This window comes from Triticum aestivum, chromosome 6D (genome assembly GCF_018294505.1).
Source record: "Triticum aestivum cultivar Chinese Spring chromosome 6D, IWGSC CS RefSeq v2.1, whole genome shotgun sequence".
NCBI classification, from domain to species: domain Eukaryota; kingdom Viridiplantae; phylum Streptophyta; class Magnoliopsida; order Poales; family Poaceae; genus Triticum; species Triticum aestivum.
The window spans coordinates 385,471,405-385,499,057 of NC_057811.1; the positions used below are offsets into that span (position 1 = coordinate 385,471,405).

Sequence of the window (27,653 nt, forward strand, 5' to 3'; positions counted from 1 at the left end):
AACTGCAAGCTCTCCGCAGAGTGGCAGTTCAGCAAGGAGCCATATTGCCGAGCCCATCCGCCGCCCACGGTATGCTCTCTTTTTCTCTTTCTCTTCTCTCAGTTTTGTCGCCGAGTTCCTTTTGGCCGACTCTGACTAGTCGGCTTGTCTCGATAGAGCCCTCTTCTTTGGCCTGCAAGCGGGTCGGACGCGGAGCGCCGATTCGTCCCCAACCGGACGGAGCACGATCTGGAGGACCCCGACTTGGGGGCGGCCTCTATGGACGACAACACCGAGACGGACGGTGGCCAAGCTGGCGGCGAAGCAGACGGCTCCAGGCTTGGAGTCAGCTTCGACGACTGGCCGGACGATGACGAGGCTGAAGTCGTCCCACGCCGCCAGCCGGCGCCTGGCCATGGCGCGGGTTCCTCTACTGCGCTGCCTGCTCGGGGCGGCAGGCAAAAGCGTCGTGCCGCGCCGGGCTTGTTCGGCAGTCGGCCGAAGAAGCCCAGAGGCGGGGCAGCAGCGACCAGGCGGGAGGAGGCGGCCGCGAAGGCGGCCCTCTTCCGCAAGGTGGTGAAGCAGCCGCAGACGGTGTCGGCGTAAGTATACACTCCTTCGTGTATTCTTTTTTCTTTTCTCTGGTAGCTCCTGAGTCCTTGTCTTTTCTCCAAAAAACCAGGGCTCCATTGTCGCTCGAGCGGGCTGCTGCCGGCTCCGTCATTGGGTCGCCGGGAGGATCTGGGAGCACTACTCGTCGCGTGGACCCCCGTGCCGATCTTCAGGCGGCGACGGAGCGGAACACGCGGGAGGCGCGGGAGGAGCGGGAGGCGCGGGAGGTGGAGGCATTGAGGGCGGCCGCCGCCAAGGCGGCGCAGGAGGAGGAGGCGGCGAAGGCGCGCGCTGACGCCGCAGCCAAGGCCCAAGCAGAGGCTACGGCTGCGGCGATAGCGGAGGGAGCCTTGCTGGTCACCCCACTGCGCGTCGCGGCTCCTGGGGCCCCGGAGCCCCCGCCAGAAGAGGCCGGCGGTGACCAGCCGGGGCTGGAGAGGGAAGACGACATCGTCATCCTGGAGAGGGTTGCGGCACCGGCCCCGCCGACTGGGGCGGCTCAAGGCGGCCGGCCTGATCTGCCGCCTGCGTAGTCGGCCGGGGGCGAGCCAGCCGCGAGGACTGATCTGGCGGTCCGGATGCCGCCGCGCCAGCGCACGGGGAAGGCCGCATCAGAGCCGCAGAAGGCTGCGTCGGAGCCGCAGCTGGCCGTGGGCTCCAGCTCGTCGGCCCAGGATATGGAGGCGGCCAGCGCCACCTCGGGGTGGACACTGGGCGGAGGGACGGCCGTGATGAATGTGGCCGCGCAGGACGTCCGGACCCGGCTCCAAGCCCAGGCTACGACGCTGAGGAAATACAACGATGAGTTCCTTGCGACGCGGGCGGCCATCCAGGTTAGTCTTCTTATCTTGCTTTTTGACCTTGGTTTCTTCCGTGGGGGCGCGTCAGCGCACCCACTGGGTGTAGTCCCCGAGTTCCGAGTCGGCTGCTGAGCAGGCGGCTTGGAACTTCTTAGCGGATCTAGTTTTGCTATTCTTGCTCTTACTTCGCTCTTCTGCCTGTCTTGCAGGACTACCACAATCTTCGCGCGGCTGCCTTCAACTCCCAGGCTCGGGAGCTGACCCAGAAGACCGCCGACCTAACTGAGAGCCGGGGTAAGTGCGTCGTCCTTTATCTCACGTGGGGGCGCGTCAGCGCACCCACTGGGTGTAGTCCCCGAGATTCGGGCCGACTGCTGAGCAGTCGGGTCGGATCTTCCTTGATGACTTCTTCTTATTGCTTCTTCTTTCTCTGTCGTCCCTGCAGCGGCCAACGCCAGTCTAAGGGCGCAGCTGGGAGGGTCTCAGGCTGCCCTTCGTGCCAAGGAGGCCGAGTTTGCCGCCTTGGTGCAGGAACATGACCGCCTGGCCAAGAGGTTGGCCGACCAGGAGGAGAGCCACAAGGCGGCTCTGAAGGCGGTGCAGGACAGCGAAGCCGCCCTCCAGGCCGAGTATGAGACAGAGGCGGCTGGCTGGGCCGAAGCAAGGCAGACACTGATCAATGGCTATGGCCAGATCGAAGATTTGGTTGACGGTAAGCCGCCTTCTTCTTCGTCCTTTCTTGCCGCCTGCCGCTTTTGGCTCGTTTTCTGACTTGGTGTTTTCTCTTCTTTCTCTTTCTTTCTTGCACAGAGTACTTCCCTGGCTACTCTACTGCCGCCAACCAGATCATCAAACCTCGCCGCGAGGCACGGAGGCAGGCTGGCGCCGAGATTGGACCAAACGCTAGTCGGTCGCTGGAGGAGCAGCTCTTGGCGATCCAAGCCCGCCTCCAGCCGGCTCATCGACTGCTCCGCCGGCTTCAACGTGCCGGGGCGCATGTGTTGGCCACCCTCTGGCCCGGCGAAGTGGTTCCCCGCACCCCTAGTCGGACTGCCGACTGGCTGGAGGTGGCGGTCGGCCGCTTCAAAGCCTGGAAGGCTTCGGCGGCTCGGTCCGGCGCCAGGCGGGCACTGGAGTTCGTCAAGCCCTGGTATCCCGGCCTGAGTCTGGACCAGCTGGCTACCTGGCGGCAGCAGGCCAACACGGAGCTGGAGCCGGCGCGGCCGGCTATCATCCGGCGGGCTTCGACGATCGCCGACTACACCGACACCAGCGCCTTCGCCCCTGAGGTAGATGACAACGGTGTTGCCCAGCCGGAGGAATGGTTCGGGCTGAACCCGGCAGACGGCGAAGACTCGGCGGAGGAGATCGACTCCAGCGACGAGGGCGAAGAAGAAGAGGAGGAGGGTGAAGACACCGGGCCGGATGGTGGGGCGGCCGGCCAGCCTTACCTTGACCGTGCCTCCAGCAACACGTCACACGCGGGTGCGTCGCCTGCCACCGGCGGTGATCAAGCCGAGACCCGCCAGCCGGCCACTCCTTCAGCCGGCGACGCCGTCTCCACCGACCAACCCGGCTCCCACATCGCACCTTTAGTCTAGTCTGCTATCTTTTATTTTCCTGTCTTGTCACTTTTGGAACAATATTCTGTTAAGTTTACACAATTCCACCCACTGGGGGTGTATTCGAACTATGTCGATTGCCGGCCTGTTGGGGGCTTTATATGTATATATGACTATGCAAGTGTTTGGCTTTTCCTTGTTCTTTGCTTTTCATCCTTCTGTTGTTTCCTTTGCCGCCCTCCCTTGGTTGCCGCCTCCCCAGTCAGGCAGTTGCTCTGCAATCTGTGGCTGGAGAAGTGCTTGGCCAATTGGGAGGGCAAGTACTCTAGCTTTGTTGGATTATAGCGAAGTGTTTGGGAAGCCGGCCAGCCGGCTGTTCTGACAGCCGGCAAGCGTGGTCGGAGGCCGTCTTTTCGTTATACAAGTTCATTAGTCCTTAGCCGTTTTTCGTGTGGGCATCCTTTCTGCCTTGGCTCTTGCTAGTCGGACAGTCGGTTCTTCGAGCTGCGACTTTCAACAAGAGAGGACTCGGGAGCCGGCACACTACTTGTCTGACTTCAGGTAGAACTTTAATATAGCTTAAGGCGGCCAGTCCCCGGGCCGACTAGTCGAACCCGGTGCCAGACAGGAAATCAAATGTAATAATACATTCATGGATATGACACTCGTCACTCATAGATAAATGAAGGCAGTCCCCGAGTGCTCCTCGGGGGGCCTGTTGTTTCGTACTTAATACAAAAGGGTAGCATGATACATACTGCTTTCAACTGTAAAATCTTCTCAGGAGGTTCGCGTTCCATGGTCGCTCCGACTCCTTGCCGGAGTCATCCCTCTTGCGTGCTCTTGGTTTTTGCGCGTCGATCAAGTAGTAGGAGTCGTTGCCTAGTGCCTTGCTGATGACGAAAGGGCCTTCCCAGGGGGCCGAGAGCTTGTGCTGGCCGGCTGTTCGCTGGATCAGCCGAAGCACAAGGTCGCCCTCCTGGAAAGATCTTGGCTTGACCTTGCGGCTGTGGTAACGGCGCAACCCCTGCTGGTAGATGGCAGACCGGCTGAGTGCTAACAGCCGGCCTTCTTCCAGTAGGTCGACACCGTCTTCTCTTGCTTCCTTGGCCTCCGCCTCCGTGTACATGGTGATCCGAGGCGAGTCGAACTCGATGTCGGTTGGGATGACGGCCTCGGCACCATATACAAGGAAGAATGGAGTGAAGCCGGTTGACTTGTTAGGGGTAGTACGCAGACTCCAGAGGACAGCCGGCAGCTCATCGAGCCAGCAGCCGGCCGATCGCTCCAGTGGTACAACCAGTCGGGGCTTGATGCCGGAGAGGATGAGTCCATTTGCTCGCTCGACCTGGCCGTTTGACTGCGGGTGGGCAACGGACGCTAAGTCCAGTCGGATACCCTGCGTCGCGCAGAAACGTGCCAGTGCTCCTTTGGCAAAGTTTGTGCCGTTGTCGGTGATGATGCTGTGCGGTACGCCGTACCGAGTAGTGATGTCGGTGATGAACGTCACGGCAGTCGGCCCGTTCAGCTTCTTGATCGGCTTCGCTTCGATCCACTTGGTGAACTTGTCCACGGCGACAAGCAGATGTGTCAAGCCGCCGCGGGCTGTCTTGAAAGGGCCCACCATGTCCAGTCCCCAGACGGCAAAGGGCCAGGTGAGGGGAATGGTCTTGAGTGCAGAAGCCGGCAGGTGTTGCTTGGAACTGAAAACTTGGCATCCTCTGCAGCTCTTGACTATCTCTTTGGCATCTTCCAAAGCAGTCGGCCAAAAGAAGCCGTGGCGGAAAGCTTTGGCCACAAGTGATCTTGAGGCTGCGTGGTGGCCGCATTCGCCTTGATGGATATCCTTGAGGATTGCCACTCCTTTTTCTGGCTCGACATAGCGCTGGAAGACTCCAGTGACGCTGCTCTTGACAAGCTCTCTGTTGATTATTGCATATGCTCCGGCTCGTCGTTGCACTAGTCTTGCTGAGATCTCGTCAGCCGGCAGCTCTCTGTTGACTAGGAATTTGAGGATGGGCTGGGCCCATGATGGAGCTGTGACTTCTTCTTCTGTTAGTGCGGCCACCATGACTCGGGTGGGTGGGTCGGGTGGCGTGGAATTGGAGTCGGCCACCGCTTCTTGTGTTGCTGCAGTCCCCGGGCCGACTGCTGCAGTCCCCGGGCCGACTGCTGCAGTCCCCGGGCCGACTGCTGCAGTCCCCGGGTCGGGTTCTGAAGTCCCCGGGCCGGGTGCGACCACGGCAGTCTCCGGGCCCGTTGTCGGAGTCCCCGTGCTGCCTGCGGGGTTCCTCCAGTCGGATCCGGCTGCATCTGGCACAGGCGGTACGAAGATAGAGTCCGACTCTGGAGACGGCTTGATGGACGGCTTGAGGAGGCGCTGGAGGGAGACGCCAGTCGGTATAGCCTGTCGGGTGGAGCCGATCCGTGCCAGGGCATCTGCTTGGTCGTTGTCGGCCCTTGGTACGTGAAGGAACTCGCAACCTTCGAAGTACCCACTGATCTGTTGGACGAGGAATCGATAGCTCGCCATGTTTGCATCCTTGGCGTCCCAGTCGCCAGACGACTGCTGGACCACCAAGTCTGAGTCGCCATAACATAGGATCCGGCGTATGCCGAGTTCTTTGGCTAGCCGGAGCCCATGTATGAGCGCCTCGTACTTGGCCACGTTGTTGGAGGCGGCGAAGTGGATTTGCAGCGTGTATCTGAGTTTGTCGCCTTTGGGAGAGGTGAGGACGATGCCAGCTCCTAAACCGGTGCGCATCTTGGACCCGTCGAAGTGCATCCGCCAATGGGTAGAGTCAGGAGCCGGCGGTAGGTACTGGGTCTCGGCCCAGTCGATGAGGAAGTCAGCCAATGCTTGGGACTTGATGGTGGTGCGGGGTTGGTAGAAGATTGTGTATGGTGCCAATGCAATGGCCCATTTAGCCACCCGGCCGGATGCATCCCGGCTGCCTATGATCTCAGCAAGCGGGGCGGTGCACACGACCGTGATGGGATGCTCTTGGAAGTAGGGCTTCAGCTTCTTGGCGGCGAAGTACACCCCATAGCACATCTTCTGGTAGTGCGGGTAGTTTTGCTTTGAGCTGGATAGTACTTCGCTTAGATAATACACCGGCCTTTGAACTAGCTGGGCTCGGCCTTCTTCCGGGCGCTGGACCACGACAACTGTACTGACCACTCGGCTAGTCGCGGCAATGTAGAGGAGCATGGGCTCCTTCTCAGTCGGTGCCGCCAGGACAGGTGGAGTGGTCAGCATCTTCTTCAGCTCATGGAAGGCTTGGTCGGCTTGGTCATTCCACTCGAAGTGAGTGGACTTCTTCATGAGTCGGTACAGGGGGAGAGCCTTCTCTCCTAGCCGGCTGATAAAGCGGTTTAGGGAGGCCAAGCACCCGGTGAACTTCTGCACATCTCGCAATTTGGTGGGAATCTCCATCCTCTCGATGGCCTTGATCTTCACAGGGTTGCACTCGATGCCGCGTTCGGAGACCAGAAAGCCTAACAGCTGGCCGGCTGGTACTCCGAACACGCATTTCTCGGGGTTGAGCTTGATTTGGAATCGGCGCAAGTTGGCGAATGTTTCTTTGAGGTCCTCCAGCAGGGTGCCGCGCTTCTCTGTCTTCACCACAATGTCGTCTACGTAGACGTGGGCATTTCTGCCGAGTTGCTTGAGGAGGCATTTCTGCATGCAACGCTGAAAAGTGGCACCGGCATTCCTGAGGCCGAATGTCATAGTCAGGTAACAGAAAGCTCCGAATGGTGTGATGAAGGCAGTCTTCAGTCGGTCTGCTGGGTCCAACTTGATTTGATGGTACCCTGAGTAGGCATCCAAAAAACTCAACAGCTCGCATCCGGCTGTGGAGTCTATCACTTGGTCAATCCGTGGCAAAGCAAACGGATCCTTGGGGCAGGCCTTGTTGAGGCTGGTGTAGTCTATACACATACGCCACTTGTTATTCTTTTTCAAAACCAAGACTGGGTTGGCAAGCCACTCTGGAAAAAATACTTCCATAATAAAGCCAGCGGCGAGGAGCCTGGCTATCTCTTCTCCTACGATTCTTCGCTTCTCTTCTGACAGTCGGCGGAGGGGCTGCTTGACCGGCTTCGCGTCGGCTCGGACGTGCAATTTGTGCTCGGCGAAATCCTTCGGGACACCCGGCATGTCCTTTGGGGACCATGCGAAGATGTCTCGATTCTCACGGAGGAAGTCGACGAGCTCGCCTTCCTATTTACTGTCCAGGTTTGCCCCAATGACAGCAAACCTTTCCGGATTCTCCGGGTCCAGAGGTATCTTCTTCGTCTCCTTGGCCGGCTGGAAGGAGCCCTGCGCATCATAATCTTTGGGGTTGGGGGACAAAGCCGGCTGCTTGCCGGCCATGGCCACAACCCGTTCCAGCATCTTCTTCTCTTCTGCCACTACGAGGGACTCGGCCAGCCGACTGCTGGCCATGGCGCACTCGATGGACTTCTTGTAGTCGCCGGCTACGGTGATGATCCCCTTCGAGCTCGGCATCTTCATCTTTAGGTAGGCGTAGTGGGGCACAGCCATGAACTTGGCCAGAGCAGGTCGGCCAAGCAAAGCATGGTAGGGGCTCTCCAGATCCACTACCTCAAACCAGATCGCTTCTCGGCGAAAATGATCCTTGTCTCCGAAGAGAACATCCATCTTGATCTTGCCGATCGGGGAACAAGACAAGCCGGGCACGATGCCATGGAACACGGTCCGGCTTGGCATGAGCTGCTTCGCCTTGATGTTCAGCTTCTCCATGGTATCGCGGTACAGTATATTGATACTGCTTCCGCCATCAATCAGGACGCGGGAGAATCGGGCAGCTCGCCTCTCCGTCGCGAGGGTGACATCCAAGACTAGTGCATAGGAGCCAGGGGATGGCATCACCTCTGGGTGGTCGGCCTGGCTCCAGTTGATGGGCTTCTCGGACCAGTGCATGAACTCGGGAGCGCTAGAGGCGACTGCGTTGACCTCTTGATGCTGACGGCGCCGACTACGCTTGTCTTCAACTTGGCTTGTGAAGACGACGTAGGCGGCGTGCTCTTCAGGGAACTCATCTTGAATGGCTCCGACTGCTGGCCGAGCCGCCGGCTGCTGGGGGGCTGGAGGCGGCGGGCCGGGAGGCGGAGGCGGCACCAGCCCCTCGCCCTTGGAGATTCGCGTGAGCCAGTGGCACTTTCGGGTCGTGTGGTTGGACGGCTTCGCGCCGCTGTGGAACTTGCAGGGGGCGTCGAGAGTCTGCTCGTAGGAGAAAGCCGGCTGCCAAGCCGGCCTGCCACCCTTCTTCTTGGGAGCGGGCCGTTCTTCGGGTTGCTCATCTTCAACTGTGGCCACCTGCCGACTGGTGGAAGGCGGCATAGGGGCCTTGCGCTTGTGGTCGTTCTGGTAGGGGCGCCGATTGGACTCGCTAGCCGGCGTCTTGGGAGCCGGAGCAAGCACCTTCCCAGAGGCGTCCACTCGGAGCTCGGTCTTCATCGAGGAGTCGGCCGTGGCGTACTTATCCGCGATGATCAGCAGCTCGTCGAGGGTAGCCGGCTCGTCGCAGAGGAGCCGGTGCTTGAGGAGGGTGCCCTCTCGGCACCCGGCGGTGAAGTACTCGATGGCCTGAACCTCGTGCACCCCCTCGCAGGAGTTGCGGAGCTCGGCCCACCGCGTGAGGTAGTCGCGGGTCGACTCGTTGGGCCCTTGGACGCATAGGGAGAGCTGGCGAGGCTTGGGAGGCCGCTTGTACGTGCTGGTGAAGTTACAGACGAAGACTTCCGTGAAGTCCAGCCAGCTGTTGACACTGTAGGGCTTGAGGCTGTTGAGCCAGGTGCGCGCCGTGCCTTGCAACATGAGGGGGACGTATTTTACGGCGACGCGTCTGTTGCCGTTGGCTATGCTGACCGCAGTAGAATAGTCGATGAGCCAATCTTCCGGCTTCACAGAGCCGTTGTACTTGGGCGTGTCTCTGGGGAGCGAGAACCCTTTGGGGAAGGGCTCGTCGCGGATGCGGGGGCCAAAGCATGGCGGGCCGACATCGTCTTCTTCTTCTAGCGCCAGGGATCGAGCTAGGCGGTCGATCCGGTGGCGGGCGTCGTTCTCGCCGACTCCTTCGCGGCGGCCTAGTCGGTCACCAAGAGTCGGATGCGTGACAGGCGGCGGGGTGGGACGTCTCTCCCTTCGAGGCGGGGGAGGAGGCGGATTTCCTTGGCGCTTCACCGCTCGAGGGCGGCCTTCCGCGTCGCGCTCGATGGTGATACGAGTCCGGCTGCGGCTAGCAGCCGGCTCCTTGTCTTTCCTCCCGTGGGCGCCGCTCGCAGTCGGCGATCGGGACGTCGCGACGTGCTCCCGGCGCGGGGGATGACTATCAGCGTGGGCGCCGGCTTCGTGCCGTTCTGCGGCCGCGTCGATCAGCTGCTGGATCCGCCTTGTCATGTAGGGGAGCTCATCGGCTCCCAGTCCATTCAGCTCTTCAGCGGCCGCCTGAGCGGCTCGTAGATTCTCGAGCGCGGTGGCGTAGACGGGGCAATCTACCCCCAGCATGCCGGCGATGGCCGCGCCGCGCTTCTGGACGAAGCCGGCTCGGCTCGGCCCGCTACGCGGCGGCGTACCGAAGGCGGCGCGGTTGACTTCGCGCTGGTGGGCCTTGGTGAGGCATCTCATGGAGGCTATCTTCTGGCCTTCCACGATGAGGGCGAGGCGGCGTGCCTCCAAGGTCTCGGCGTCGGCGTCGGCCGGGATGGGGACGGATAAGTCGTGCATCACTGCTTGCAGGGCGTCGTGAGCATTCTCGCCCGAGTTGGCGACGTGGCTGATGACCAACACTTCAGTGACGGCGCTGCTGCCGCTGTCAGCTCGAGGGAGAGGGTCGTCGAAGACCACCACGTCGGAGGGGTAGGCGTCGAGCGATGCCGTGTCGGAATCGACAAGCATCGGGTCGGTGGAGCCGACCGACTCCAAGTCTGCAGCAGGCTCGCTGGAGACGTGAAGTTGGTCGAGGAGGCTGACGAGGCGGCTCTCGGGGTAGTCCGTGCCCGCGTCGGACGCGGGCTCGTCGGAGATGCGAGCCTCGCCGAGCAGATCGGCGAGGCGGCTCGCCGCGCAGGCGTCGTCGACGCCTTGCAGCGCGTCGGGGCAAACGCCATCGGCGCAGCAGGCTGGCTGCGCTCGCGGGGGAGGAAAAGGGTTCCCGTCCAGAACAGGTCTCCGGACGACGGTGCACCTGGCCCCACGGTGGGCGCCAAATGTCGGGTGGTAGGTGCGACATATGCCAACGGGTGGCTTATCATTGTGGGAGCCAGTAAGACGTCGCCGGTGCCTGGAAACGGGATGAGGCGAAGACATGCTCGCCGGCGGATCTTAACCAGGTTCGGGGCTCTCCGTGGAGATAACACCCCTAGTCCTGCTCTGCGGGGTCTCCGCATGATCACTAGATCAGAAAGAGTAGCTACAAGTGCTCCTTGAGCTGTCGGGTTCAAGGGAGAAGAAGAGCAAGTCTAGCTCTCGCTTCCCTCTCTATATGGTGTGTGTGTAACTCTAAGAAGCCAACCCTTTGCATGGGTGCCCCGGGGGGTTTATATAGGCCTACCCCCCGGGGGTACAATTGTAATCCGGCTGGGCGCGGGTCCCAGTTGTCAGTGTCTGCGCTCGCCGGCTTCTCCGCTGGCCCATGGGGCCCGCCGACTGGTGGGTCCCGCCGGCTGCCGGCCTATTGGTCGACAGGCCGGCCCCACCACCTGGGGTCTTGTCGGCGGCTGTTTACTGTAGCCTCGCCCCTGATGACGAGGGCTTTGTCGAGGTAAGCGTGGCTACAGTGTGCCGCCTCGAGGGCTCTCACTGTAGCCTTACCTCGTCTTGTCTCCTTAATGTGGCACATGTTTCGAGGGAGGGGGTAGCCGGCTTCTGGGGGCCGGCTACGCCCCTGGCCGACTGGGGGAGGCCGGGCCGCCTTTGTGCCTCTCTCTGGCTAAAGGGGCCCGCCGCCTGCGGGCCTTACTGGCGTCTGTCGTGGATGACATTGAGGCCAGCATGGCTACAGTGCCGAGCCGGATGGGAGATGGCTGACCCATACGGCGTCCTGCGGCCATGCCTGCCTCGGGATTCGGGGGTAGTGGGCCGCACTGTAGCCACACCCCATCTTGTCACCATTATGTGGGCGTAGTTTTGGTGGGTGCGGTCTTGGCCGGCTTCTTGGAGTCGGCGCTCTTCGTGGCCGGCTCTTGGGAGTCGGCATTCTCCATGGTCGGCTCCCTGGAGTCGGCCATCTCGTAGTTATCTTGGGGGAGGTTTCTGAGGCTGGGTCGCCTTCTGAGAGTCGGCTCCTGGGGAAGGCGGCCAATGCTTTGAATGCTTGAAGGCTCGAATGGCCTGGTAACTTTTTGAAGAGCCAGGGGTAGTCGGTTAGGCCACCCGTGGCCATTTACTCCGACACACCGCAAAAGAGTTACATCATATGGATCTCGAAGAGACCATTGTATTGAGAATCCAGCAAGAGAGAGAAAGCCATCGAGCTACTAACTACGGACCCGAAGGTCTACAAAGAACTACTCATGCATCATTGGAGATGCACCAATGGAGGTGGTGAACCCCATCCGAGATGGTGTCTAGATTGGATCTGGTGGTTCTGGACTCTGCGGCGGCTGGATGAATATTTCGTCGATGCCTTTAGGGTTTATGGAATATTGGGGTATATATAGAGCAAAGAGGCGGTACGGGGGGCACCTGAGGTGGGCACAACCCACCAGGGCGCGCCTGGGACTCCTGGCATGCCCTGGTGGGTTGTGCCCCCCTCGGGGCACCCCCAGGCGCAGCCAGGGCCCGTTGTGTTCCTTCGGGCCCATAAAAATTCTCCGTAAAGTTTTGAGGCATTTGGACTCCGTCTGATATTGATTTTCTATGATGTAAAAATATGGAAAAAAACAACAACTGGCACTTGGCACTATGTCAATAGGTTAGTACCAAAAAAATGATATAAATTGACTATAAAATGTTTATAAAACATCCAAGATTGATAATATAACAGCATGGAACAATCAAAAATTATAGATACATTGGAGATGTATCAAGGCCTAAGGGGTGCATGCAGAAATCAAGACTGATGGTAGCTAATGAGTGGATAGATCCAAAACTAATGATAGCAGGCAGATGATAGCTTCAGTTTAAAAATATAGTTGATGGCTCGTCTACTTTTTTTTGCCCGCCCAACATGAACCACATACAAGACTCGATATGAACCAGATAGTACACAGAGATACTATTCGTTGCTGTCGTGATATGTGTCCCACATGCATTTTAAAACTGAAGTTTGAACATTATTTGGACCTGACTCGGAGTCTAAGAGGTGAACATGATGATAAAGTAGTAGGTTATAATAATCGATGTATAACGTAAGCAAACACAAAAGAGTGCGACCTCTCTTCCAGAACTGTGTAGTCCTCAGGTTCATCTGCTCTATTGATGATCGTAATGCAGTTGGTGTTGCTATCGGCAAGGGGGAAGATGATCTGAGGTGGCAAAAGAAGGTCTGCAGGGGGGATCTCTGCTACGTTGGACGCTTCCGTTGATGGTGCACCTTAGGTGGGGTGGATGACGGCACGGCAGGAGCGGGACAAAACACACATAGTTTTCTTTGACACCTATCTGAAAATGAAGTAAATCTGTAAGGGCTCCTTAGAATTGGAGGATTCTAAAAATGCAGGGACAGGAAAAACATAGGAATATGATAGGAAAGCACGTGCAAAACAAAGCATTTGCAAACACAGGATTTCTGTCAACCTGGGTGTTTCGTTCACATGAATTGGAAGAACACAGGAAAGGAGAAACATGGTCAAATTAAAGTCAAACCACATGAAAAATTAAAATAAGAATCTTCTTATGCCAGTAATGAACTTAGTCCTGTTCTTCATGCATATTAATTTGAAAAGGACATCCAAGTGGATATTAAAAATCCTACGCTTTTTCTTTGAAAGAGACACCAAAGGAAAAAATCCTGCAGTTTTTCTTTGCTCCATTCCTTCTAACCAAATGCATGAATAGTAGTACCATAGGAAAGTTTCCAATTCCTATGTTTTCCTTCACTTTTTCTTTGAACCAGTGGCGATTCAAGCAGGCAGTCTTCAACAGGCTGAAGCCTGCCCTCGAAATTTTTTGTGAGCTTATTTGGTCCACATGAATATCATGTAATGGCTATCTTGCTAAACCGATTCAAATTGTGATTCAAAAGAGCATTTAGTTTTCTCCCTGTTAACTTTGTGACCATGATTCATTTCTTCCTAGATTTGCAACTTCTTTGAACCAAAGGATCCCTGAGGGATCGACATGAATGTAGAGTAAAAAAGTGATGCGATGAGTGTACAACCTCTTTGGCGTAGCCTTGTTGACCTCAGCATCATTAGGTTGGACGTGGAGGATGGTGATGCTGGTGTGACCCTCGGAGGCGAGGAAGAAGATCTGAGGCCTCTAGAGACGGCGCTGAGGGTACTGCTCTGCTGTGATGGACAATTACATTGTTGGAGCAGCTCCGGTGAGGTGTACAACGGCGAGGCCGAAGCAGGACAAGACAGACAACGTTAATCTGAAGTGGGATTCTAATAGCATCTGCAATAGATGATGTAAAATACATCACCAAAAAGTGCTAGATGTAAAATGCATCAGCCGCGGCCACTCTAACAGATGCTGTAAATACTGTTGACACTGAACTTAACTGAAGAAACTGAACTTTAGAGTCGAAACTGAATTTTACTGTGGAAACTGAATTTTACTGATGAAACAGATTGAACTAGTAGCAGAGCACCGCAATGGAAGTTTAGGTCGTTCGAGCACTGGTAGCAGAGAAGCATTGATCTAAATCAGCAGCCGCTCGAGCAGGGAACACACTAGTAGAGAGCAGGTCATGCAGCAGCACCGTGAGCGAGTGCTAAAGTAGCAACTCCTGTAGCTGCCGTAGGTCGTGTAGCAGCACCGGCAGCGCGTGCGAGAGCAAGAGTAGAGCAGACCAACAGCACGAACAAGAGCAAGAGCGGAGCAGCAGTGCGATCGACAACAAGAACAGAACAGAGCAGCAACACGCACAAAAGCAAGAGCAGAGTAGCAAAGTGATCGAAAACAAGAGCAGAGCCGGAGCGCGAGCGAGAGCTGGAGCAGTAGCAGCTAGTGCTGGTGTGGAAGTCGTCGCTGAGGAAGCAATGACATGGGGGAGACATGCCATGGAGGAAGTGGTCGGTGACGGCGCCGTCGATGGAGACCCGCCATGGCTGCTCGGTATCAAACACTGGCAGCCCCATGAGATCGGATACAAAATAAAATGCAGTGGTGAGTGCAGAACCTCCTTTGTGCCGCCGAGTAGGCCTCGGCTTCATCGGTGGAATTGGTGAGGGTGCCGCCCGCGGTTTCGGTCGGGTAGGTGAAGACGATGTTGTGGGGGTGGAGGTGGCACGATAGATGAGGTGAACGTCAGGGACGCTCCTTGGAGGTGGAGGACGGGGCGGCTGAACAGGCGGGATGAAGGATCCTCGTCCGGTGCGGCGGATGAGGGACATCGAGCTATTGTTGTGGACGACATCGCCGGGGAAGAGGCTCCGGCTGGGCGGCGGTCGGGAGGCCGACGGAGGAGCGTGGGGTTTCGCGGGTTTTGGCAGCCTCGGTGTATGAATGGGGGCGAAGGGGAAGGTAGGGGGAGCCATGGCTTAGGGATGCGCTTGTACGAAATGTGGGGTAAGTCACGCACGTACCCCTACAAGATTTGACCACGCGACGTCGAGGCGACATTTCCGGTTGAGGGGTAGAAGGGGGATTTCGCGTGTCTGGGCTGCGCGACTGATTTCGGATGAGGAGGGAGTTTTCGCGCGCGTCAAAATTTTGGGATAACAAGGCGCGGCGCGGCTTGAAGTGGCGGGAGTTTCATAGCATAATAGACAGAGATGCTAGCTTGAAATTTCGGCATAACAAGGCGCTGCTTGAAATTTGGGAGAAGAATCTTAACATGTACAAAAAAGACAATTCATACAAGACACAAGAGAGTCATGTCCCCTTTTACTTCTTTTTTCGCGAGGATGTCCCCTTTTACTATATTGCTACAAATTCCATTGAAAAAACTACAACAAAAATCTAAAAAAAATTGGGAGAACAAGATTAGCCTGTACACTACCAAATCAATTCGCACTTCCCTCAACAACAACAAAAAAGCAAATCAATTCCCACCACAAGAAAGAGTCATGTACTATTTTATATGATTACAAATGCCAGGATCTCGAATTTCAATTTTTCAATCCATGTTATGTTGAATTCGAATATATCGTGCAAAGAGGGAGGGTGCAAGCAGTGGATCGAAACCGATACCACCTACACACGCAAGATTACTATCAGTGACCAGATAATAATCTATATGCATGCTATGCAACAAACAAATGCAGCAATCAAGTGCAACAAACAACCTGGGCTCTATACTACCGCTTTCTAACGCTCGCGCGGGCTAGGGCCTCCTACAACCAGACCTGCTCTGATACCAAGCATGTGGCACCCCGGCTCAAAGAAACCGGAACGCCTATATTCCAGCCCAGAGATCGAGGAGAAGTCTTCTGGAATATGGCACTGCTTAGCATAGAACAAATCAACTCTTTATTATAAGCTATATGGATACAAGGGGATTGCATCGGCATGGCGACACTACGCCTGCCACGGTTGCTCCATGCAAGCAGCAGAACAACACGAAGCAGCAGAATGACTTCTAGCAGCGGAACAGCGATGACGGTGATGAACTCCACTCCGTAGGGACTCTGGCTGGTACACTTATCCTAGCTCGCAAACAAGGAATCCATGAAAAACAAGAAATCAAATCCGGCATGACCTGCAAACTAGCATGACACGCCAGGTCAGTACATTGAATGTACTTGCAAGCCCACAGCAACCAAGAGCAATCAAGACAAACAATAGCATGGCAATTACAGGTTAACAAGGATTAACATGATATTAACCTATCAATCATAGCATGAAGAAGATGAACATGATACAGCTAGAACAATATGAGCATGACATGAACATATGAACATGATGATACTAGCATGCAACATGATGACGCTATCATGCATCAACTTACTCTGCTCGGGTTACCTCGTAACCATCACATGCATAAGCTTACCATCACGGACATTGCATGATCATCTCAGGATCCAATCAAGCTTGGTATTACCATACCGTAGTAATCATTACATGACCACAAGGAGCTTGACCTTTACCCGTGATTCTCGCACAACATCACAAATATCCATCAACTCGGTATCCTCAATACCACGGTGATCATCTCACAATCACAATCAACCTCTTTCTCATCATCAAACCAGGGTTGTTATTAAGCACATTATTATTATTACTGTTGACCCATAGTGTGACCAACTACGAACTGGGCCCTTATCCGCGGGCACGGCTATCGATAGATTTAACACACACTCTGCACAGGTTAGCACACTATACCCACACCACGGAACCCATGGTCTCGCACTCCCATACGTGTGGACCAATGGCGTTCCGACAAAACCAATCTACTGCCATGACACTCTCCCGGCCACTCCGACCAACTCCCCTCTGGGATAAGTCATGGGTGGCCCCGTGCCTACAAAAGGCATCAACGGCCACCGTCGTGGCAAAACATAAACGGTCCCAAATGGAACAAAAGCGCGCAAACAACTTGGGCACATAAGGCTTATGCTGTCCTACCCAGCCAAGGTAGCGCTCGCGCATAACCTTCCCTCGTTGGAGGCACCGGCGAGAGGCATGACAATAGACCCAGTTAGGACCTTCCCATAAAAGGCAAATGTGGTTGCACTGGTCAGCTCGATATGGTGGCACCATGACTCAGCCAACAGTTGTTCAAGTTCATTATTATCCGGTTAAACTTGAATGCAATGAGCTGAGCCATAATAAAAGTAACATGATGCAACTATATGCATGAGCATGATATCAACATGAGCATGGGGCGCAACATAATCATCAAGCATATCAACAACAATAAATCATATCTCCGAATGAGCATGGCATACTAACGGCATGAATATCACAAGTATAACACTACTCATAACATACATGACCACTAGCATCGGAAATAACTACCATGTAAGAACCTAACAATACTACTACCAAGTAAGCATATAACCAGCTAGATGCGAAGGAACATGCATAACAACGGTACTCGGTAACAGACGATAGTCATGCACCGAAGAACATGACCAACACGAACAGGTACTGCTACCGAGCATGCCATACGAAAATAATACTAGCAATAATACATGATAACCAAGTGCATACTAGCATCGCATGAAAGTGAACACATATCCATAAGCATCACCGAAACAACGATAACCGTGTCAAAACAAGCAGACATTTATTAAATATTCAAGTTTAAAACCATGGCTACTGCATGGCCATCATGCAAGTGGTTGTTGTGGCTTGCCTGGGATGAAGAATACACCGGGGAGATGTGCGGAATGATCGCGGAAGGAATCACCAAAAAAGGTTGTCCCTCGGAGGGGGCTGATTAGGGCAAGGGCAATAAGGTCATTTCCAGTATGTCAAACCATAGTGAAAATGATGTGAATAGAACGGGCTCGACGAGACGAAGATGTGGGAGTTGGAATCACCTCAATCGGAGTTACGAGCAAAAAGTTATGATAGTTTTTCTTCCAGGGACCCATCTGCAAATAAAACCTTCACAAACCAGCCCCTGACTGAAAACAGAAAGCGTAAAAGCTGTGAATATGCTTACTAACAGGGAAAACGTATTCTTGGCCGATGGAGGAGGAAAATACGCTTTCATATTAGATGAAGCGTACTTACGCCCGAAGAAGATCTGAAAGGCGCTTTCGGTGGTGGAAGACGTATTCATAGGAATACGCCTTCACTTATCCACCTCGGCAGGTCCAAGTAAATGCGCTGGCCGACTGACTGGAGGGGCCCGCGGGAGGTGGGGCCCACCAGCTGGGTCGTCGCCCTCAACCTCGCCCCTGCCCGCGAGGCAGAGGCTGAGCGCGCGGCGCCGGTGAGGCTCCCGGGTGGCTCTGGCCACCTTCGGTGGAGCTCGAACCACCAGAGCGACCGCGAGGACGAGGACCTCCCGCCTGGACAATCCCGTTTTTGTCGGAGAGTGCTGGAGGGGGCAGGGCCAAGGCTGTGGCGGAGAGCGGAGGGCGGTCTCGGCCGGAGATGGGGACCGCGGCCAGAGGCTACCAGAGGAGGAGGGGAACGGCGGGGAGGCTCTAGGGTTGTGGTGGAGATCTCTGGTGGTGGCCATGAGGAGATGGAGGGCTCGGCTTGAGAAACTTTGGCCGGCAGGGAGCGGCGGACATGGCGACGAACCGGAGAGTGGAGAGCTCCTGGAGCTCGGGCGAGAGGCTGGGCGGGGTCCTGGGAGTGAGGTGGAGGCGATGGAGTGCTCGGAGGGGCTCGGGGCTGGCTATAAATAGCCGGGGTAACGCGGGTGGCTGAGCATGGTCGCGTGACATGTCGCCAGAGCCGCGGACGCATGGGCACGCGAGCTTTCTTGATGGTAGGCAACGCGAGGGAGCAGAGGGCAGGCTCACAGGGCAGAAGAAGTCGAAGAGCACGGGGAGGAAGACGTCGCGGCGCGAACAGAGACGGTCGGCTACAGATCGCCCATGGACGTGCTCTGTTCACGACGGGGGCGGCTTGTTGGGAACGCAAACGAAGGAGGAAATGGATCCAGGAGGACAGCGACAACGAGGGGAACACGATGGACATGCACGAGCGAGCGAATGCGACGATCACGAGCCGGGCCAGAGCAAAGCGACGTCCTGGACACGCTCACAGCATGCCAAAACGGTGGTCACCGCGCAGACTTGCATGACGAGGACAAGATAGGCAGGAGAACGCTATCTAAGGTGTAGTGCCTTCTCCCATGAGCATACAGGAGGTGTTAGATCAACAAGGAAGGCTGTGGATCGATGGGATTACTCCACTAAAGTTTGTTGTTGCAAACTGTTGCATGAAACTGTCAAGAACAGAGAAGAGATAAGAGACAGAGCGCATGTCTGGGATGTTTAGGGTAGAAGGGACAAGAGTCCTGTGAATTATGAAGGGATTTAGTCCACTAATTAATATAGTTGCTTTACAACTACTTAATTTGGTCCAGAGTCAAAAACAGGAAGAAGCACTCACTAGGAGTGATGACTTGGGCTGAAAATGAACATGGAAGGATGATTTGGGCATATGAGAGTGCCATAAAAATTTCATGCCATTTGGCCAAGCCAAAATGGTACGTCCTTCATACAACACTTCTCTGGACAGAAACTTAGGAAAAATCCTGAGGGAAAATGGTTGAATGAAATGAGCCCAAATCTTGTGGAGGTAAGTTATATGGGTAGGAGAAGGTCCTTGAAAATTTTCAGCACTAATGGAGCAATATAAATATACTTGCTTCACTAACTGAAAATTTGGACAGAAACAAAGATTTGGAGGTATGCTCACATGGATGCATTGCATGAGCTCAAATCTTTAGGAGGGTGATGATTTGGGATATGAAGGGCCATGAAAAATTCAACTCAATTGGATTAACCTAGCTAGTATTTCCTTCACAATGAATTCCCTCAGACGGGAACTTTGAAAAATTGCTCATAAATATTTACTAGGCAAATGGAGTTTAATTTTGGCATGAGGGAATTATATGGGCATGAAAAGGTGTCCAAAAAGTTTGAGGTCAATTGGGCAAAGGTAAATGGCACTTGCTTCACAAACTGCCAGCCAGGACAAAATAGGAAAGGAATTAATTGAGCATCATGAGGAACCTGACAAATAAAATATTTTGCCATATTTGAGGAAGATATGACCCAAACAATTTATTAGAATTATTTGGGAATTTTAGGAGTGATGGAAATATAGGTTGCTTCACAACCTAGGGCAAATGGGGTTATTCCTTTAATAGAAAAAGGAATATTCCCTAGCAAAAGAATATTGGGGTTGGGCTAGGATGAAAATGGCGAGGTCTTGGGAAGGGTTTGGGGATGACAAGCCACTCTGGAAAGAAAGAAGAGGTCGTCTTCTTCAGTTTCCAGACCACATAGCCACGAAAAAACAAAACTGGAGCAAAAATCTCGGAAAATCAAAATCAAAAGAAAGGGCCAAAAATCAGGCTGTGACAGAGAGTTGGGGTGAATATTTTCCCAATAATCATCATTCAGCATAGGGGTTGTAGATCCAATGTCCATCTCTTCTTCAATGTCTTCAACGCCCGCCTCTTCAGCAATGAACTGAGGCACAGGGAATGATACCAATGGTGTGGAAATAACATCTTCCACTTCAATTTCTTCATCCAACTGCTCTGAGGAAGCAGCAGAAGGATTATGTTCATCAATGTCATCATCAGGGATGACATACTCTTCACCAAACGGGACTAGTTCCTTTGATGGTACCATTGAAATCAGAACTTCATCAATTGGTTCATTGAAAGAGCTCGTCAAAGTACTCACTTTCTTGGGAGCTGAGGACTCTGCAGAGTTTGATGCTTTCCTTTTCTTCGCGGCTTCCTTCTCCGCAGCTTTCGTTTTCTTCACTTCTGACGCAGAAGCAAATATGATTTTCTTCACCTTTGAAGAGTTTGCAGGAGGAGCAGATGAAGTCGGAGCAGTTTCTTCAGGTACAGCAAATTCTTCAACTGGCCTGGGTTGTTCTTCAGGCGTGACATTGATGGTTGCCCTACCATTGTCTTCAGGAGCAGGAATTTCTTCAGCTGCCCTGGTAGCTTCTTCAGCAGCCTGATTTTCATCAGTAGGCTGAGCAGATGCTTTCGCCTGAGGAAGTTGTTATTGCGACGGTGCTGCAACATTTGCCTTGAGGTTCTTAGCAATCTTGACAAATCTAACCTTGGCACCAAGCCAATCTGCATAATATCTGTCAAATTCATCACTAAGGTCTCTGATCTCCTTCTGAACAGTGACAAGTTCTTCAGGGACCAGTGTAAGAACGTTGTTCCTCGGAAATCTTTCTTTCTTTTATGGGAAAATTTATTGGTCCTTCTTGACGCGCCTGGCCTTCTTGAATTTCCATTTCTCTTCGCCTATGAAGGCATTCAGCATGTGACTTTGACTAGGAGTCAGATTCAGGTCGGGCAGTGGAGTGTTGGGATCCTTGTGCCATAGATCAATAAAGTCCACGGTCTTCTTCGGATCCAACATAAGAGGCACAGTGTTGCCTTTAGCTCTAGTAGCCCTTTCTTGTCTGTCCCTGATGATTTCAGCAAGTTCTTCATCATCAGATGGAACTTGGAATGCCACTTGCTTCTTATGAGGACTTGGCCTCTTTCCACGTCCAACAGTGGACTTGACCTTCAGTATAGTTGGACTACCTGAGGATTGTGGTTGAGCTGAGGAACTAGCATAAGCTCTTGATGCAATTGAGAATCCTACAGTCCGCCGACGCGTTGCAAGGTTTACAGGTGTTGAGGATTTGGTGGCAGCAACTAAGGGAATCGGGTTGCCCTTGAGGAAGTTGCCTGAGGAATTTGCCTTGAGGACTTTGCTGTTGAGGACTTGGCCATGAGGGCATTGTTGTTGAGGAACTTGGCTTCACAACAAATTTCTTCAGCATAGCCTTCTTTGGCTTACTAGCAGAGGTCTCAGCAGCAGCAGCTTGAGAATCCACATTGAATTTCCTCACTACTTCTGCAGCAACTTTCTGAAGCTTAGCTTGGTGCTTGGCCGATTCCTTTGGAAATTCCTCGCCACGTTTGATGCTTGTGGGGCAGCTCGTTGACTAGCAGCTAGAGGAGGTCTAGGGCAAGGAGGATTCACCGCAAATTTATTCATTTACTTTGGAGTAACATAGTGGTATTCCCTCCATTCCTTTGCCCATCTTCTCTCAATCCTCTGTATGCGCACTTTGCGCCGAGTCTTGGTCTCTTTGCCATGAGTTCATCAGGTGTCCAATATTCATGATAGATATCCTCAGGGATTTCAAATGCAGTGTTTGTCTCTGGCCTCTTTCCTCCTTTATGAGGTCTTTTTCCATCTGCCATTTTCTTCACTTGAGGACTTTGAACTTTTGATGTTTTTGAGGAAGTATGCATTTTTTTCTTCTAGAAACACTACAAATGAGTTAAGTTGATGAGAACCTAGTAATTCATCTGCAGACATTTTGTACCTGTGAACATAGTATAGGTGCGAAGAATTTGGAGAGGTCATATGTGTTCTTAGAAATTTTTCAAAAAGTATCAAGTTCAGGAATTTGACCATAGATGTCTTGAGGAATTTCACTAAGCGTTCTTGACTCAAGTTCCAGAGTTGTAAAGATTAGAAAATCCACACAGTTGAGGAATCTTGAGGAATCAGAGCTTAGAGAAACAAATTAAGGGAAAGAAGCATTGGGATGTTTAAGGAGTGGATTGTTGAAGAATAAACACCTTTTGAAGATTTTGTGAAAATCATAAAAATCAAAGTAGGGTAGTAAAATCAGATTTTAATTACCCTCGACAAAGAACACGATGAACTGGGAGTTGAGATGGAGAAGTTCGTCAGTTCAGATCTCCTACGCCCTAACTCAGCGGCGGAAGATAGCTAAGGCCGCGGCGGAGTGAAGATTTCCGCGGCCGGCGCGAGTACTACTGCGACGAGGTTGAGGCAGTGAAGATCTTCCTCACCAGCGACGATGGAGTATAGCGGCGACGCTAGGTCTGAGAGCTCGAGTGAGGGGAGTTGAGGTCATAGGAGTAAATGAAGTCTGATGAGGGTGAGGGGTATTTATAGCCGCGGTGAAAAACTGCTTGCCCGAAGATTTTGGACGAACATGCCCCTAAACCTTGCTATCCTATTGACATGTGTCACCCACATACTGAAGGTGGAGATCATGGGGGATCATGGGTGAGTATTTTAATCCATCGTGGGAAGTGGAACGGTTTGATCGACAACAACCAAAAATTCAGATGTGACATTTTTAAAGTTTTGTTCGCAAATTCTTCAGCTGTCAAGGACATAGTGAAGACTTTGAACGGGTTTAAAAAAGAACGCACATGAAGAATTTGTGAACAAACTGGGTTGAGTTTAGCACAGAGGGGGAACGGGTCCGATTACATTCACTTAGATGAAAATCAACTTGAAGAATTAGCAATAAGTGAATGCTGTTGAGGACATTGAAAACTCAAATATATATATGTGTGTATGTGTGTGTGTGTGTGTGTGTATAGTCAATGAAAAACACCAGTCGAAAATTTTGAGGAAATTGCAAACTTGAGGAATTTCAAAATTGAAGAATTTGCAAAATGAAGAAAAACTCAAATTTTAAGATTTTCAACTTGAGTTGGTGGCGTGACCCACCGTATAAGAATTATGATTTCAGACACCACGTACAATTATTGTAGGGCTCTGAGAAACAAAATCTTCATTAATTTCTTCACACTTAGAGGGTTAGTCTTCATTGATTGAAGAAAAACGTTACTTCGTGTGTTGCACATCTAAGTCATCAATTTTGCATAAGTGATAGGATGCGTGTCCTTTCAAAGAACATTTGAAGATTCTAAGATATTTAGCTCACACCACAACTTGCAAAATCTCTTTTCATCCAAGGGCTTTGTGAAGATATCCGCTAGCTATTCTTTAGTCTTCACGTGGTCGATGGAGATGTTGCCCTTCAACACATGATCGCGAAGAAAATGATGATGAATCTGGATGTGCTTTGTCTTCGAGTGTTGAAATGGGTTATGAGCAATCTTGATGGCACTCTCATTATCACAGTAGACAGGCACATTCTTCATGTTGATGCCAAAGTCCTTGAGGGTTTGCTTCATCCACAGCAATTGAGCACAGCAAGAACCAGCAGCAATGTACTCAGCTTCAGTAGTAGAGAGTGATATGTAGTTCTACTTCTTTAAAAACCAACATACTAAGGATTGTCCGAGGAAATGGCATGTGCCTGATGTTGACTTGCGATCCACTCGATCACCAGCATAGTCAGAGTCAGAATATCCGATGAGATCAAAAGCCAAGCCCTAGGGATACCATAATCCAAGTGTTGGAGTGTGAGCCAGATATCGAAGAATATGTTTCACAACCTTGTGGTGTGATTCCTTCGGTGTAGCTTGAAATCAGGCACACATTCAAACACTAAGCATAATATCTGGCCTAGATGGATACAATAAAGAGCCAATCATGGAGCGGTATACCTTTTGATCGAAGTCTTTACCATTTTGATTAGTGCATAGATGGCCATTTGTGGGCATAGGGTTTTTTACGCCTTTGCAATCTTGCATGCCGAATTTCCTTAGTACATCTTTGAGGTATTTCTCTTGAGATATGAAAATGCCATTGCGTTGTTGATGAATTTGGATACCTAAGAAGAATTTCAATTCTCTCATCATAGACATTTGATATTCTTCACTCATCATATAGGCAAATTCGTCACTGTAACGTGTGTCAGTACAGCCAATGATAATATCATCCACATAAGTTTTGCACACGAATAATTCATCATCATAAGTTTTTATGAAAAGAGTTGGGTCAAGTGAACCGGGTTTGAAGCCTTTCTTCATGAGGAATTCCTTCAGTGTATGATACCACGCTCGAGGGGCCCACTTGAGGCCATAGAGGGCCTTGTTGAGTCTGAAGACTTTGTGAGGATGCTTAGGATCTTCAAAACCTAGGGGTTGAGCAACATATACTTCTTCCTCAAGCTTACCATTGAGGGATGCAATTTTCACATCCATTTGATATAAGATGATATTATGATGGTTAGCATAAGCAAGCAATATGCGAATAGCTTCAAGTCTAGCAGCAGGTGCAAAGTTTCATCGAAGTCAATTCCTTCAACCTGTGTGTAGCCCTGAGCTACAAGACGATCCTTATTCCTCACCACTTGGTCATTTTCGTCTTGCTTGTTGCGGTAGATCCACTTGGTACCTATGACATTGTGCTTGCGAGGATCTAGTCGATTTACAAGCTCCCACACATTGTTGAGCTTGAATTGATGCAATTCCTCTTGCATTGCCTGAATCCACTCAGGCTCCAAAAATGCCTCATCAACTTTGGTGGCCTCTGTCATTGAGACAAAAGCGAAGTGCCCACAATAGTTAGACAAATGTGAAGCTTTTGAGCATGTGAGAAGACCCGGTGCATTGATGTTGTTGAGGATTTTGTCAATCTGCACTTCATTTGCCACACGAGGATGAGCAGCTTGACGACTTTGATTGGCTGGGCATTTTCTTCAGCACCATTTTCCTCAGAAGCACCAGTATGATTTTCTTCATGGTCTGGAATAACTTCTTCAGCAGGTTCTTCAGTGGGTATGACATCCTCAGTAGCCTTGAGCTTAATGTATTCTTCAGGAGGTACTTCATCTAGCACAGGAGGTAGGTGCTCTCTTTGCGAGCCATTAGTCTCATCTAACCGCACATCTACAGTTTCAACAACCTTGTGGTGATAGGTGTTGAGGACTCTGTAGGTGTGCGAGTTTTTTCCGTAACCAAGCATAAAACCCTCATGTGCTTTCTATGCAAATTTAGAATTGTGATGAGGATCTCTAATCCAACATTTAGCACCGAAGACTTTGAGATAACTCACATTGGGTTTCTTGTCAGTGAGGAGCTCATATGAAGTTTTCTTGAAGAAATTGTGAAGATATACCCTATTGATGATGTGGCACGCGGCATCAGTAGCCTCAGGCCAGAAGTGACGAGGCATCTTGTATTCATCAAGCATACTGCGAGCCATCTCAACAAGAGTCTTGTTCTTGCCTCCACAATGCCATTCTGCTAAGGAGTGTATGGGGCAGGTAAATCATGAGTAATACCAAGTTCATCAAGATAGTTGTAAGGGCATCTTTATCCCTTAGTTGTTTTGGTGATTGATGACAATGCTTTTGCGGACTAATCGTGTGCATTGAGTATTTCAGACATATCATGACTAGGCACAAGACGATTTGGTGCCCCTCGAAGACTATTGAAGATGGCGTTTCTCTACGTTTCTTTTCGGTGAATTTGAGTCCTAGGAAAGCCGTACTATTAAGAGGGGGTCCGCTTTGGAAAGGTTTGGGTGGAATCATCACGTACACGTCTACTGCTTTTGCACCATCTTTCCTTTGGCCCTTTGGAGCGTCCTCCATCTTTCCTTGTCTATGCAAAATGTCATGTTGCTGAACTGGGGCATGCGGTAGTACTACTCCTCGGAGCGGTAGTACTGCAGGCCCTTGCGGTAGTACCGGCCTCTGGCGCGGTAGTACCGCAAGTGCCCACGGTAGTACCGCACCCATGGAGCGGTAGTACCGTGCGCTCTGGCCAGGCTCAGCAGCATGCGTGGCAGTAGGGGCGGATGTAATTTTTTACATCCGCGCCCCGCCCGGTAGTACCGCTCCTGGCTTGCAGTACTACCGTGTCGCATTTTTGCATAGATCCCAACTTAGCGGAAGTTGCCACGGATGTATTTTTATATGTCCGTGCCTTCCCAAATCTAGTCTATCCCTGCCTTGCGGTAGTACCGCAAGGGGGAGCGGTAGTACCGTGCCAGCGGTTCTACCGCCCTCTGCTTCATCGCATCAGGGCTAGTTTGGATACTGCTGCATGGGCGGTACTACCGCAGTTACGTGCGGTATTACCGTGTGCCCTCGCGGTAGTACCACGCCTTCGGTGCGGTAGTACCGTGTCTCGCAGGCTGAGTTGGTGGATAACGGTTGGATTTGTTCTTGCACTATATAAGGTGTGTCTTCTTCTCCGAGTTGACCACCTCTTCCATCCCCAAGCTCCTTTGTTGCTCCAAGCTCCATTTTCGCCCGATCTCTCTCCCCAGCCAATCAAACTTGTTGATTCTTGAGGGATTGATTGAAAAGGCCCCGATCTACACTTCCACCAGGAGAAATTTGATTCCCCCACTAATCCCTTGCAGATCTTGTTACTCTTGGGTGTTTGAGCACCCTAGACGGTTGAGGTCACCGCGGAGCCATATTCCATTGTGGTGAAGCTTCGTGGTGTCGTTGGGAGCCTCCAATTAAGTTGTGGAGATTTCCCCAACCTTGTTTGTAAAGGTCCGGTCGCCGCCTCCAAGGGCACCAATAGTGGAATCACGGCATCTCGCATTGTGTGAGGGCGTGAGGAGAATACGGTGGCCCTAGTGGCTTCTTGGGGAGCATTGTGCCTCCACACCGCTCCAACGGAGACGTACTTCCCTCGAAAGGAAGGAACTTCGGTAACACAGCCTCGTCTTCACCGGCTCCACTCTTGGTTATCTCGTGCCTTTACTTGTGCAAGCTTATTTGTGTTATATCCCTTGCTTGCTTGTGTGCTTGTTGTTGTTGCATCATATAGGTTGCTCACCTAGTTGCATATCTAGACAACCTACTTTGATGCAAAGTTTAAATTGGTAAAGAAAAGTTAAAAATTGTTAGTTGCCTATTCACCCCCCCCCCTCTAGTCAACTATATCGATCCTTTCAATTGGTATCAAAGCCTCGTCTCTCTATTAAGGACTTTGTCGTCCGAAGAGTATGGTTTACACCGTAGACGGTGGGGAGGAGCACTCCAGTGTGAATCCGTTCTCGTCTACGGCCGATGGGGGAACCGCGGTCTCTCGTGAGGAATTCAATGTGGCTTTGGACACATTGAAAACCTCCATGACGACCGAGGTTGAAAGCATGTTTAACAAATTCTTAGAAGGCCTTAAATTATCCACCGCACCAATGAAAGTGGGTGATCCCTCTAACAAGGTGACAGATGCTAATTCCGACTAGGGGG

At 52.2% G+C, this 27,653-nt stretch overlaps 1 pseudogene; it reads right to left on the bottom strand.

Annotated features, from left to right (window-relative positions):
* Window positions 1–27,653, bottom strand: part of LOC123142624 (uncharacterized) — a 153,368-nt pseudogene that overhangs the window by 112,617 nt on the left and 13,098 nt on the right.